Consider the following 16,199-nt stretch of genomic DNA (forward strand, 5'->3'; position numbering starts at 1 on the left):
CCAGACTTCAAACTAGATCTCTCACTCTGTCAAAACGATCCAGTCTTTCTTTCTTGCAAGGCCAATTTCAAGAACATAATTCCGCTAACTTACATACCAGTTACTTTAAGAATAATAACAACCTGGGGTGCCTGGATGGTGCAGTCGATTAAACATCCGACTCTTGGTTCTGGCTCAGGTCATGGATCTCACAGTTGTGAGACTGAGGCCGACTTTGGCTCCCTGCTCACAGCGCAAAGACTTCTTGGGCTTTTCTCTCTTCCTCTCTCCCTCTGCCTCTCTCTCTCTGTCTCTCTCTCTCTCTCTCTGTCTCTCTCTCTCAAATAATAAATTAAAAAAAAAAAAACAAGAATCATAGCAACCTATCTCAAACTTTGTGAGAATGAAGTGACCAAAGTCACCGAAAAAGCATAGCCTAGTATCCTTTTAGTTCCTTAGAAACCACAGTTTTAAAATAACCAAACTGCAGAATTCAGCTTAGGATGTAAATGACCCCAAACAATAGGAAACAGCAGCAGGAATCCTCCCTGGGCAGGTTACACCTACTAAGTTCAAATGCGTGTGTCTGGAAAATAATACGGAATTTTTTTAAACGCTGATTTCTCTTCAATTATGACCACTTCTGATGTGGTTCATCACGCATCTGCTTTGCCCAAACTCTTGTCAAAATGAAGTTATCTAAACGTCTGTGCTGGGTGAACGGGCAGCACCAGGACAGCACAAAAGAGATGAGAAAAGAGCAAGGGGAAGGGAATATGTCGCATCCTGACTACAGGGAAACAGTGCAAAACATCTAATCACAGCAGTGCCAGGGAACTTGAACCTGTCCAAAAAGATCCCGAGCTCTCCATGTTTAATTGCCGCTGATGGCTGCTGGCCAGTCATGCATGACAATGCATGTGCGTCTCACTGCTCCCTGCCTGTGCTCATTCCTGTCAGCTCTCACTCCAGGTGACAAACACGGTCCTTTGGACCATGGGAGAGGGTTCAGCGCCAGAGATGGGGGTGGGGAGGGCTGGAGAAACCCTTCATGGACACAAAGCGGCTTATTCTCAGACAACCCATAGCTAAGCCAAGCTCTTCAGAAACAGAAATGTTAAGACCAGCTTCAGTCCCTTCCTTTCCACACGTATGCAGCGTATTTGTTTTCCTTGAGAGAAAAACAAAACTGGGACACACCATGCAGATGGGTAGGACATCTGTGACCTGAGGTATGTCAGTTGGCAGCATGCAAACGTCCTGTTTGGTCCATTATATTCGCGCACATGCTGGAGACTGGACAGAGAAATTTGAATTACACTTGAATAGGAAAGGACGTGATGTTTTTTGGCGACTCGATACTTTTAAACCTCTTCTTTCTGGCTGTACAAGAGGCAACGTCGTGTTTCTGTTGATTCCAATGACAAGAAAAACTCCCTCATGCTTCCTCTGATGGTTTAGGAAGTCTAGTGTGGCGTTGATAATTTGGAAGGAATTCATCAATCCTCTTGCAGCCTAATCGTCCGTTTTTTAGTGTGGGATCCGTCTAGAACTTCTCTGGAGCTTCAGACCCAAGGTAGGCTGCGTCAGAGCACAAATCAGTGGGAGACCCCAAAGCACAAAAAGCACCAGACAGCACAAAATCGCGTGGTTGAGTTTGGGAACCACTTTCTCCAGCAGGCCGGCTCCCTGTCCACGCGCCGTGAAGTGTTGAGAAGAGCTTAACTTCTCTCTGGGCTTTAATTGCCTTATCTCTAAAAATAGGCATTTCTACCTCATGGGGATGCCATGCGGATTAAATGAGCTGATGTCTACTTATGAGTTTCCTCCGCAGAGAAATAAACAAACTGCAGGCACGTAAGGACAAGGATGTGTGGTCTATTTGTTTTTGTAAACGTAGCGATAGAGCATAGCGGTAAGGGCTACAAGCTCTGAAATTAGTCAGGACTGCATGGGAATTCTGACTCTGTTGCTAAGTGAGTCATGTTAATTTTCTCACTTGAAAAATAGAGACAGTTATTCTTACCTGAGAAACAGCTGAGCTGATGTACTTGGGATGTCTGCCATACAAGAAGTGTTCGATACATGGGGCATGTAGCTCCCAGCCTGGAGATGCGGAACAAAAAAAATCCAGAAATAAGTTTATGATTGAAAATTAAATCATCCATGATGGGAACACAGTTGTTGTTGGTTAGCAATCTGAGATAAATGGTATCCGATCTTACTGTTTTCTCGGCAAGAACCAGAAAGAAAAATGGGGGGCCATGAATTTTATTTCATTATCATACCAACCTTTTTCTCCACAATCACACTGTGAAAATGTTTTCAAATGACAACCAAGCAATAAGGGTAAAGAGTGGAAAGGGAAAATCACCCAAAATTTCACCGTCCTGTGGTAAGCATCAATATAAAAGTGATCAGCAGAATAAAGTAAACATGAAGACCCAGGAAAATGTGCCTCAATCATCATATCCCTCCCTCAGGAACAGCATTTGGCATTTATTCATGGACAAAGGTGACTTTGGGGGAGCTGTAGGATCCAGGACCACACCTAAGGGACTCAGGGGGAGTCTCCCAAAACTGTTGGGCAACACACCTACACACCAGCTGTAGGTCCTGAGATGGCCTCTGATCCAGCCCCAGTCCCTCTCATCTGTGGTCCAGGAGGCCCTGGAGAACAGTCTTAGACAATCACCCATGACGAGAGAGCCTTTGGAGAAGTCCAGATTTCCAGAGAAGAACCAGCACACTGTTAGAACAAAAACATATCAGTTTGGGTGCACTGGACAGAGTAAGAGGAACAGTTTGCCTTTGCCTTTTACCTCCTCCAAAGCACACAACTCTGTGCCAAGAGGGACCTTCATGGCCCATGATTTCTCCCACAGGGTAAAGTGAGAGCACGTGAGTGGGCACCTGGCTTCCTCGGCTATGCAGGATGCTGCCAGAAAGGCCCAGCCAGAGTACTGGGTCACGAGCTGCACTACTAAAGGGCAGGAAGCTGCTGGGAGAACCGCAGACACGACTCTTGGAAGGCATTAAAGCACATGAATCCTACTAATTAGATAGGCTCCAATAAGACTTCTCACAAGCTGCTGGGGGATGCCTCACCCCTGGATTCCCCCAACTGGCCCATGAGCACCCCAAATGTCCTACACACCCCCCACACACACCATGTGGTGGTCAGCTTCGTGTGTGCTCCCAGTGGCAATAAGAACATACTTTGACAGATGGCCAGTGAGCACTTGCAGAAAGCTGGCCCAAATCTGCGGGCCAGGGAGAAACCAGAAACTTCAGCTTTGGTACTACCATTGGGAAAGCAAGAGACACCGTCAGCACCTGGACTAGTGCACTGCAAGGTCAAGAGAGAGCATACCAATGTAAGAATTCTGCCACAAGAGGGACAGAAAAAGGTGGAGCAGGTGTATTCATAGATCCGGGGAAGTAAGAAGCCCTAGCAAGCTGCTGGAAGGCACTTTTCTTCTGAAGTCAGTCCACCAGAAGAGATTTGCTATTTCACGTATAAGACAAGAACATGAGACTTTCAGGAGCACTAAAAACCAAGGAAGCATGACACCACAAACGGTTCACAACAATTGTTGGTGACCAATCCCAAACATATGGAGATCTGTGATTTACTGGATAAAGAATTCAAAATAGTTGTTTTAAGGAAGCTCAGCAAATTACAAGAAAACACAGAAAGACGATTCAATGAAATAAAAAAAAAAATGACACACAAAGTGAGAAGTTAATGAAGAGAAATCACAAAAAAGAACTAAACAAATTCTGGAGCTCAAAAATACAATGAATGAAATGGAAAAACAAACAAACAAACAAAACCCCCCAAAACCCCAGCAAGACTGAACATCAGCTGAATAAAACAATTGCAAGAAAGAATCTGTGAATTGGAAAACAGGACCCTTGAAATTATCCAGTCAGAGGAAAACAAAGGGAAAAAACAAAGAAAAGCATACTTGATCTATGAGAGGCCATCACAACAAACAATCTGCAAATTATTGGAATCCCAGAAGGAGAAGAGAGGGAGAAATGAGCAGAAAGATTATTTAAAGAAATAATGGCTGAGGACTTGTACACCTTAAGCTTGTACAATGTTACATGTCAATTATAGCTCAATAAAGCTGGAAAATAAAATAAATTCCAAATTGTTTTAAATTAAAAATATCTAGTAATCATCCCTTTATGTACACATTTCTCTGTGTGTATGTGTGTGTGTGTGTGTTTTACTTTATAACCAGCACAGTGTTCTTCATTAGAAGAATGTAACTCATTCACCTTTTTATTTTTATTTATTTTTATTTTTTTAGAGAGAAAGGGAGAGAGAGCAGAGCCAGGGCAGAGACAGAAGGAGAGAGAATCCCAAGCAGGCTCCGTGCTATGAGCACAGAGCCCGATAAGGGGCTTGGTCTCATGAACCGTGAAATCATGACCAGAGCTGAAATCAAGAGCCTAACCGACTGAACCACCCAGGCGTCCCTTGCCCATTCATCTTAGTGTTGACAACTATCTTTGATATTACTGATACCATCATATTTCTCTTTGATAGTTATTTACTTCATTTTCTTTTTTTCTTTATCTTTTTTTCTGGTTTGATCAAATTGCTGTTCATTGCTCTTTCCACCATTTTTAATTTACAAGTTCTATTTTCACTTTTATAATTCTACTAGTGGTCACTTTTCCATTGCTAATAGTGATAATGAACCACATATTTCTGTACTCCTTTATGAGAACAACATGCCTATTACTTTACCTTCTATTTTTCCTTCCATTGCTCCTGCCCATCCCAATAAGATGAAACTTTCAGAAGGGTTTCTTCCTACCCAGTCCACAACACACATACACATATACAGCACCCTCCATAAATATAATATTTATATTTATATTATAAATATAAATATAATTTATTTATATTACACCTCCTACACCTACAGTTCCTGTTTTGCTTCAATAGTTTAATTTTTTTTTCGTTTTAGATAATTCTTGGGTTTTCCTTTATAGACTGTCATTTCTATTTTAGAAATCATAATTTAGCATTTATTTCACACATTACTGCTCACTCTATCATTAATCATTTAGATATAACTGTTAGGTATTGCAGTGTTAACTGTTCATCACTTGATTTGTCTTTTCTTTATCTTCTACCTGAAAATCTCTTCTCCGATTCATTTGCTATTTGACTATAGCCTTTTTGTGAGTACTCTCTTCAGGAAGAGTGCATGGAGGGAAAATTCTCTGAGCCCTCGCATAATCTACAAATTTCCTTCTTTCATGCTGATAGGTAAATATTATCTCAGCCGGGAATAATTTTACTGAGTCACAGTCTTTACACATCGTAGTCCTGAGCTATAATTCAGAAAATCTTCTAGTTTCCAACGCTGCAGCTGAGAAGTCTTTTGCTCGCCTGATTCCTCTTCTTCTCATTATCTTCCTCCTCCCCCTTCTTCTTTGTAAGTGACTTGTTTTATTCACTCTGAAATATTTAGAAGTTACCCTTGGCGTTTTAAGAATTTTACCATACACTAAATAGGTGTTTTATCATCAAGCCTGTCTAGAATTTCATGAACACTCTTGATATGTAGACTGGTCTTCTCTTCCTTCCATTTTGTGCTTGGTTTTTGCCTCTTGTCCATCTATTCCTGTTTCCCCTCCTGAAACTCCTCTTATTTCTATATTAGGGTTCCTGAACTACTGAATTTTAAAAATTTGTTAAGTATTCTTTCCAGAAAGCATTTTATGCTACAATTAAGTTTTTATGTGTTTTTATATACATATGCTATATATACAAATGTGTGTATGTATATTTATGTACATATGTATGCGTGTATACATATATGTGTATTATATCTTTTGTGGCTATTCAAGTTGTTATCTGTCTCCCCCAAAAGTTCTAGTTTATATTCTGGGTATTCTGCTTATTTTTCCTCTCTTGGACTGCCAAACCCCATAAATGAGTTATATTTCTCTTTGTGTGGTCATTGTTGAATTTATCCTTGAAGCTCAGCTCTTGATGCTCAGGTAGCTTAAGCATTAGCAATTCCATATAGGTTGGAAAAAACAGCAGCAACTGCCCTTTGAGTCAATGATATACCAGCTGACAAATGGCCAGTTCGCTATTGAGATATGGTTTCCTATTCTTCCAGCTTCAAAAGATTGTGCTCTCCCCTCTTTGGGGGTGTAGGACTCAGGGTACTTGTTCAATAACCCCTCCGTGTGTCTTGCAAGAACACTAATTCAGCCCAGAATTTCCTTTCTCTCTGGTCCATCAATGTCTATAGGCCAAGCGTTACCCAGCTTTCAGCACCCTCCAGGCCCTGTCTGTCTGTGAATATCAGGAGTGATGTTTGATTCCAGAGGGTGGGGGAGAGTGGATATATTGAAGATACTCTCCATTCCCAGAATTACCTACATAAAATCTTGCTTAAATCATATGAGACTCTCCTGCTACCATTTATCCTGTAGCCATTGATAATAAAAATTGTTGTAATGTTTTATATAGGGGTTTAAAAGTTAGAAGCCTTGATCTGAACCATGTCTACTTGGGAACTCACTTTCCTCTACTTTTTTACTATTGACTTTTGTGTATCTTTTACTATCTATAATTTTCAACCCAGTCTGTTTTATTTTGAGTATATATTAACTTTATAAATTATTGAATTGAATATTGTCATTTTTTCTTGTTCTTTCACAAATAGGCTGGTATCTGTAAGTCTTTGAGGATATTTCTTTAGAATGTTTACTGATCTAGCTTCTTCATTCATTGCAAAAATATAGACTTAGATAATGATCATTTACTAAGGCATCAAGCATTCACATGGTCGGACATCAAGCCTCCTTTTCCCATCTTCATTGGCCATTTCTAGGGAAGGATGTTTAATTATTTTTTCAAACATGACGACACTTTTGTTAAGAGTCTGATGAACTATGGATGAAGAGTTACCCTCCTTTGGCTTTTGCTGGTACAGATCCATTCACTTGGACTGTGTCTGAGAGTTGATTTAAAGCACTGCCCTCCGGGCTGGAGAGAGGAAAATCAGTTTGTGTGCTCATTTGGTTTGGGGACAAAATTCTGACAGCTCTGTCAAAGGTGTGAATATTTTGTAAGCAAGTAACAAATCCTGACAAGTTGGACTTCATCATCCTCTGCAGCCTTGGGTGAGAGTGAAGCCAGTGGTGAGAACAAAGATGAGTCAGAATTAGACATGGAACTTTCTGGAAGACGGGGGAGTCTGGGCATAACTACAGCATTTATATAAATACATACATACAGAGAGCTTTTTGAGGCTGTGTATAATTCAGAACGTTGGATTTTCCATTCTCCTCATGTCGAAATTATCAAAGAAATCCCAACGTCAGATGCTTTTTCAACATCACCCAACTGATGCACTTAATCTTACATGAAATCAACAAGCATGCATTTTCTGAGGAAATATGCTGTGTGCAAACCAGGTCAAAACACTGGAAAATACCAACATTTGTAACACCTCCTGTGTTCAGAAATGAATACTGTTAGACAACATTTCAAGAGAAACACGGGTTAAGCCACAAATGGTGGGAATAGAATATAAACATTACAGGAGTCCAGAATCAGGAGAAATTAGCAAATTCTGGAGTTACACAGAAAAACTCCATGACAAAAGTGTAGCTTGAGTCAAATCTGTTGTTTTTTTTTTTAATTTTATTTATTTTGAGAGAGAGGGAGAGCACAAGTGGGATAGAGGCAGAAAGAGAGAGGGAGAGAGAATCCCAAGCAGGCTTTGCACTGTTGGCACAGAACCCAATGTGGGGCTCAGCCTCACAAACCACGGGATCATGACCTGAGCTGAAATTAAGAGTCAACCGACTGAGTCACCCAGGTACCCCTTGAGTTGAACCTTAATGGATGTGATTTGGGTTTGAGGAAAGGAGAAAGAACACTTACAAAACCACAGAAGCAGAAATAAACATGGTGGGTATAGTGGATGGCGAGGAAATCTTTCTACTTCTGAGATGACAGAAAAGTATACTAAAGAGTGTTGTGATTTGGGGGCACCTGGGTGGTCCAGTCGGTTGAGTGTCTGACTTCAGCTCAGGTCATGATCTTGTGGTTCATGAGTTCTAGCCCCACATCGGGCTGCTCTTTGCTGACAGCTCGGAGCCTGGAGCCTATTTCAGATCCTGTGTCTCCTTCTCTTTTTCTGCCCCCCCCCCCCCCCACTCATGCTCTGTCTCTGTCTCTGTCTATTTCAAAAATAAAATAAACATTACAAAAAATTTGAAGAAAAGAGTGTTGTAATTTCTTCCCGCTACACTCAAATAATCTTGAAGTTCAAAAAAATATATTTGCCTACACGGTTGTTATTATTTTTCAAGAGAACAGATACTAGAGACCCTGGTGACTTGAAAGAGCAGGCAAATGGAGAAACTAAAGCAGATGCTTGGGGGCAGAGTGGTGGCAAAGATGAGGTTGTCTGTGAGGCCTGGGGTATAGGGACGTGACCAACATTGGTGTTTTATTTCCTATCTTGAAAAGCCACTTTTATGTTCGATGTTGCCATTTATATTATGTTTTAGCTAATTTTGACATTCTGCCACTTTGGATACGAGTTGGAACTTTCTGTTGCGCCAGTGTGGGGGGAAAGGGAAGAACGTACTACAGACAGAGTATATGTTTGGCTGTGAAGCAGCGTGGGCCTAGGGATGAGTGCTAAGATCCCTGCTACCTGCTAGCTGAAGGGGACTTGCATTCATTCATTCCATAGTTAGCAGGTGTTTGAACACATGCAATGTCCCAAATGCTGAGGGAAATGCAACCAGATAACTGCTTCTATCATCATAAAGCTTACAGGTCCTTAAAGTGCCTAGTGGCCTCTGGAGTCCCTGAACACACCCTTGTCTCAAAGGGTAAATCTTCCTTTAATGTTTAGCCACTGCTCAGACATTTCCAATAAGGAAAGGCTTACTTCCCCCACAGGGCAGACTAATTTCAGGTTCTGCTTTGGAACAGTAGAAACTGTTAGAGAATTAGTTTTCACGTCACAGTGAAATTTACCTCCTTAGAGTGGTTATCAAACCAAGGTGAACACCATTCCCCCTAAAATATTTTCAAAACCACGGGTTACCAAGCCCCACCCAATAGCCACTGAATCAGAATCAATAGGAATGAGGCTCAGGAACCCTGATCATAAAAACTTTACAGATGATTCTGGGGGGCAGCCAGGGTTAAGGGCTGCTGTCATGTATCTCTTTAGTATTGTTTCTTGTTCTGTTCCCTACAATTACATTAAACCATTTCACGGAGGCTAATCCATCCTTTACTCCTAGTTCATCAACTACTTGAAGCCAACTGTCTTCTCCAACTTCCTCAAACCCCTCTCACTCCTTTAGTTACCTTGTCCACAGGCTGAAGACATCCTCTTGCTTCATCAGTTTCTTACATGATGTGATTATCTGCACTCTTCACCACCACCACCATCTTTCATTAAATGGATTCTATTTGGGGGTGTCTGGGTGGCTCAGTAAGTTAAGTGACTCTTGATTCCGGCTCAGGTCGTAATCTCACGGTTCATGAGTTTGAGCCCTGCAGCAGGCTCCATGCTGACAGTGGGAGCCTGCTTGGGATTCTGTCTTCCTCCCTCTCTCCCTGCCCCTACCCCACTTTCTCTTTCTCTCTCAAAATAAATAAATAAACTTAAAAAAAATGGATTCCATTTTGTCAATATTTTATGCTGTCAGGATGCATCTAAAATCCAGGTGTGGTCTGGCCAAATGAACACTTGACTCCCCTTGGTCCAGACACTGTGCTTCCATGAATGAAACTTGTTTCTTGGTGGCATCTAGTTGCTTCCCAATGCTATTAGCCCATTTAGAGTTTAGGCCAATTAATCTCCCCCACCAAATATTTTTCGTATAAACAGTTACCAAGCCAAGACTGCATTGCTGCATTTATGCCCCCTGATCTTTGAATTTCAATGTAAGACTTTGCCTTTATCCCCATACATTTTAATTTCGGTTTGGATTATTTTTAATCTTTTTTCTGTTATCAACATATTTGCTTCCCATCAGTGTTTGGGTCAAACATTAAAATAGTCCAGAAGTAAATTGGAATTGTGCATACTCGCCAGTTTCTGTTTCTTGAGCTCCCTTTTTAGCGATAGTATAGACTAACTTAAACAACAAAATGGAAAAATGAAGGTCCAGATTAGAATGCTAAATTGATTAGTTCTTTATTACTAATGGTGTTGTACATACTGTGAAGATACACAGAACAGAGATCTGGTATATGCTGTGAGGGGCTAATTGCAGTGATTAAACAGTACGAACCGAATAATGTGTTTCACATCTCATAGAAAGCCTAGTTGTTTGGGGTTAATAAATAAATCCTTCCCACTCAGAAACAACTGTTACAGATATGTAAATTTTAGACAATAAAACAGTGCTCCTCGAAAAACAAACATAGATGAACTTAATATCCCTAATGCAGAGAGAGAGAAAGAGAGAGAGAGGGAGAGAGATGAAGAAGAAGAAAGGAGGCTGAAGTAATGAAGCAGAGCTGGTCTTTGAACATTTTAAGAAGCAGGTAAATTTCCACCTGCAGGCCTCGCATTAAACAAGTGAATGCCAAATGTCTATTTCTCATCAGGCTATTCACACATATGCACTCAAATGTAGAAGATGTAAGAGAGCAAATCTAATGAGAGTTTCATGGGCAGGCAGTTACATGAATGATAAAAAACTTCTTAAAGTATCTCGACACAAATTAGAGTGGTGCACACTTTATAATAAGGGCAATGATAATCAGGATGATTTAGAGCCACTTTAATCAAAGGCTATATTAGAGCGTGGATCCCAGAGGTGAGAAGGCAGTTAGTTCACTGAACCACCCCAATCCCTAGGCATTCATAGCTCAACTCACACTGAAGGATTTCAGTGTCTTTGTAAAAGAAAATCCCCTTCTGAAATTATCTGGCCTGTGAGGAGTAGGGATGGTCTAGTAAAAATAAGAGGAGTAAGGAAAAGAATTTGATGTTTAAATGGAAAAAGAATGGGTTGGAAGTTGAATGGGAAATAAACATATTTACTTCAAAGTCGGGATGGGAGAGTCTAGGTGCCTGCAAATGTTTCATAATGTTTTTGGCCACATTTAAGTTTGATTTAAGCACCTAGAAATATACATTAGCAAAATAGTCAAGCAGTAAATATTTTTTAAACTATGATTTAGGAAACTTATAAAGCATTCAAAAATCACTTATTTGTATGCTGATACATTCCAGATTCATATCTCCATGCTTGGCTTCTTTCATGAGCTCCAGACTGACAGTCCCACTTGGATGTCTAAAAGGAAAATCACACTATGTCTTAAACAGAATCTTTGATTCATGTTCCCACCCCAAAATCATCCTACTTTCCAGTCTTCTTTTTTTAAACCTCTGTAAATACTAGTATTTCATTTTTTCAGACCAAAAAAAAAAAAAAAAACCCTCCAAAAACCAAAAAACTAGTCATCCTTGATTCCCTCATTTCCCTCTTACCCCTGTCCAGTGTATCACCAAGTACTATATTTCTTCTCCTTTCTCCATGGTCCTCCCATAGCCTGACTCAACAGCCTCTGTCTCATGGGTAACTACACACTTCCCCCAGCTAGTCCCCATCTTCTAAACTTGCTCCTTCCAGTTCATTTTCCACGTATGGCCAAGAGAGATCCTTTTAAAATATAAATAAGATCACACCACTCTCCTGCTTGGTAACTCCAAGAGCTTTTTGGTACACTTGAAATAAAATCCAGGCTCCTCACCATGATCCGTAAGGCCCCACGCCATCTGGAGCCTGGCCATCTCTTCAACCTCATCTGCTACCAGTCTCTGCTTCACTCAACTGCCCTTGCACCTCCCCGAGCTCCTTGCTATTCTTCATAGTAAGCACGCTTCATCTCGTCTCAAGACCTCCGTACTTGTGGTACCTTCTAGACACTCCCAGACATGGGCAAGGCTTGCTTTCTCGCTTCAGTCAAGTGACACACTATTCAAACAACACCCTCTCTCCAGCAAACCCTGTTCTTGTTCCTGTCTTTAGTCTTCTTCATTACATTATCATTGTCTGACATTATGTCATGAGGGAGCAAGCAAAAGAGAGAGAGAGAGAGAGAGAGAGAGAGAGAGGCTGGGCATCAGGATTCTTTAAAGCTCCCCAGGTGACTGCAGTGTGCAGCCAAGGTTGAGAATCGCAGGACTGGAGGGCAAGAGCTAAATACATAAGACATCCAGACGCTAGAATGAGACTAGAATGTATGTTTACTGCCGACCAATTTGGTTTTGTGATACTGAAAAAATATCTCAGAACTCCCTTTATCTCCACTGTAGTTTGGATAAATGTTCAAAACCAAAGGAGGCTGAGTTCAAAAGTTGTTTTCTCTTTCATGAAGCCACTTTCCTAAGGCAGAAGAACATGGTTTATTAAAGCAAGACCTCTGTGGCCGGACAGCCTAGCTTTGCATCATGGCTCCACCACCTGGGCAAGTGACTCTTCTCTGTGGCTCAGTTTTCTCATCTGTAAACTCAGAATAACAACAATAATTTCACTCATGGAGTTGCTGAGGGATTAAATTAATTCGATGTAGAGGGCTGGAGCAGTATCTGACACAAAGAAAGTGCTCTGGAAGTGTTATTATCTTTGAGAGAATGGCTCTCAAGCAGAGAGTGTACGTGGAAAATTCCTTTGGCCAATGGTTTTGAAAGTAGCTACAGGGATTGAGACAGACTGTTTTCTCTGACACTCTAACTCTACTCAAGAACAGAGTTGGTTAATGATTAGACCCTATAAAATTTTCCATGTCATGTGCCTTTTCCCCACTAGGCAATAGAAAGTAATTAAGAATTATGGGAAGCGGGTTCAGTGAGAGGGAAGGCATGCCTTTCTAGGGACAAGCTCCAAACCCTAACGAGGTTATTGGCACAGGTGTCTCCTGCAAATAAATTAATGGGGAGGCAGATCCAATCATTAATCTGTCATCCAAACTTGGTGTTTAGAGTCATTTGGGGAGATGGGGTTTCCTTTGCCCAACCTTGGTGGTGTCTGGAGCAAAGATTAGGAAGCAGAGTGATTTCATTAGGATAACAAGGCTGTTAAAGAACAATCTGGCTCTTTAGATGGTATTTATAAAGCATTTCAAAGAAACTGTGTTCTGACAGCTGCTGTCAGTCTCTCACATCAGAACTGTGGTGATTTATTGATACAGCAGGGGAGCTGTTATTATCCTTATTTGTAAAAGTTTTACACATACTAGGAATCCATCTTGACTAGTTGCGATCTTCCCAAAGACAAATGCACATAATTGAATGTGTAAGTACCCTAGTGCGAGGATGTGATTGAACGGAATATGATGGCTTCTCAATTACATGGCATCGTGTGTAGTTTTGTAAGCTGCTCCACGTTCTTTTCGATGAAAGATGGTTGATAAAATTACATTCTCAATTATCTATCTGTGGATGACCTATCGCCATTTCTTGGCTAGTGTCCTCCAGCTTGAGTTCTTTTTTTTTTTTTTTTTTTTTTTTGATGCAATGTGTATCAATGGAATATAGAAATGCATAATTTTTTTCAAAAGAAGAAGATATGATTATACAGAAATCAGCTCTCCACCAAAAGTGCAACAGCACCAAAACTAAATATGAATGCTTTTTAATTAATTGTAATATGAACTTACCCATGCCATTTTATCCCCCGGAGGAGCTAATTGAGAATTGACTGTACATATGTCAACTAATGAAGTTCGTTCTTTTCACTCTTGAGTAGTGTAGAGAATGTAGAATTAGTTTAGGACAGTGAGGTGATTTGGTTAGTTGGGCTGTCATTAGTAGTTAGCAGAGGGCAGGTGGAGTCTTTGTGTCATTGTTAGGAATAGGCTTATCTATTCACTACCTGTGCTTAGAAGAATGAGATTTCCTGAAACATTTTCATCAGCTCTGATGCTGGTAGAGTCACAGGATCGTTGACTTTGCCTCAGCTGGAAGGGATCTTAGAAACTGCCTAGCCCTCGCTCATTCATTTTACAACTGAGTTAACTGAAGCCCAGGGAGATGAAATGTCACATAGTTACTGTTGAGCCAAGACAAGAAAATGAATAAGTGTTAAGTCTTAAATGTTTGTACTCAATTGGCTATGCTGTTACCACTCGTTTCTGTAGTCAAGTAGTCAGGGCATTGTCAGAAAAGAAACGTGGGCAAGGGCAGGAAAGAAACACTGATGAAGAAGGCAAGCAGGATTGATGTTTTGGTGTGGGGGCATTTTTTAAAAATAATAGAGACTTAAACTCTTTTTCCTTTCGGGATGGGAATGCCAGAATCACTAGGAATAGGCAGAATATCAGAGTGGGGCAGAGCCACTACATGCCTTTTCCTCACAAACTAACTAGAATGAGCCAAAGTTTATTCACTTTGGCCTAGAACACCATGTAACTGAAAGGAGAGGCTCTTGAAACTTGACAGAGATAAAATTTTGGACAACTACAGCAAGTATTAATTTATATAGTAAGTAATAAATTTTCATCGCACCAAGAGATAGTTTGAAGATTGAGTAGCTTCAAAACCTAGCTTCAATAAATTAATATATACATAGGCCATATAGGTTAGTACCAACAGCTAAGATGTTTTGGGATAGACTTTTCAGGTTTTCATTAGGGAAACGATCCATGTCTTTGGTAAATATCTCTTGCCATAGTCAAAGTCTATTGGATCATAATCCTGGCCATACATTGCTGTTATTCTGGGCAAAATTTTGCCTCCACAATTTCCAATATGAAAGGTATTAAGTATGGAGAGTTTACTTTCTACTTTTGGTTATTCAGGAACTGACACACACACAGTCTTTGCTTCTTCCTCTTCTGATGGCCGGCTTTTTGATCACTTCATCAGATATTATTATTTTTATGCACCCCTAAAAATGAAAAGTAGCTCAATTTCTGAGGTAGTAGGCATTGTTGCCACCAACAATATATCCTCAACTTCTCTATCAAACTAATAGAACCTTTATTTTCAGTCGGACATATTGGCACCTTCACTTAAAACTACATTTCCCTGCTTCTCATGGCATCGTGTTGCTCACTTTATTTAAAGGGGACTGTCATGTGAGATTTCTGGGAAGTCTCTAAAAATGGGGGTAAAGTTCTATTCCTCCTGTCTTCCGTCCTGGCATTTAATGGGCGCATAGCCATCTCAGACACGAGCACACTGGCCACACCCTAGGTATACTGCGATACTGCTTCTCAATGAAGGCTGGGTCCTGATGACTGGAGCTGCCATGTCACTCCTAGACTGGAAATCTGCAGATTGTATGTGACAGAGAAATTAATTATTTCACTCACAATTTAGGGAGTATCCTTTAACACGGCTGAACATAATTATCACTAACACAATATTTAATTTTCCTTCTTCTTAGTAGAGCTCGGAAAAAAAATTTTTTTCTGACAAAAAAAATGAAACTACTAGTTGAAATTAAAAATTTAGTATTCATTACAGGCTTCAGTTATGCACCCAATTCCTGTCCCCTATTATCTTAGTTAGTCAAGAGTTGACTATGTTTTCTTTTTCCTAGCCATGACTGGTTTCAATCCTAAAGAACACCTCATCCTTGAATGCTAATCTTGTGGTTCTAATGGCAGGCAATTTGGGTAAGGAAATTGGCAGAGTATTTGAAATTTAAAATAGAAGTTCCCATTGCTCTCCTGCAAAACAATAAGGCCCTTGAAAACACTTCCTTGGAATATGAATGAAGAATCAATGTCATCAGAAACATATTTATCCCATGTAATTAATAGGAAACTTTTTAAAAAATATGGCCACACTTTATATCCATGTTTGACATAGAACAGAGAGAGCTTTTTATTTGGAGTCAAAAGATATAAGTTCTAATCTTGGCTCTGTGAATTATTATCTATATAACCTTGGGAAAATCATTTAATCTTCTTAAGCTTACCCATTGAACTTAAAAAATGATAATGATAATAATAATTCATATGGTTGATATGAGTATGAAATAATAGAAATGAAAATATTTAGCCCAGTGCTTTACACTTGGTAGTTGTTTGATAAATGTCAGTCTAATTTAATTAATGTTGTGTTCATGACAGTTTGATGAAGACATGAGTTAGTACTCAAGTTCCACTTAAAAATTCACAGGGTGTCTTTTGTCCATAACTTTGTGGGAGCAGTGGGGCCGACAACCACTGCTCCTGA

This window comes from Panthera onca, chromosome F1 (assembly GCF_046562875.1).
Source record: "Panthera onca isolate mPanOnc1 chromosome F1, mPanOnc1 haplotype 2, whole genome shotgun sequence".
Lineage (NCBI taxonomy): Eukaryota > Metazoa > Chordata > Mammalia > Carnivora > Felidae > Panthera > Panthera onca.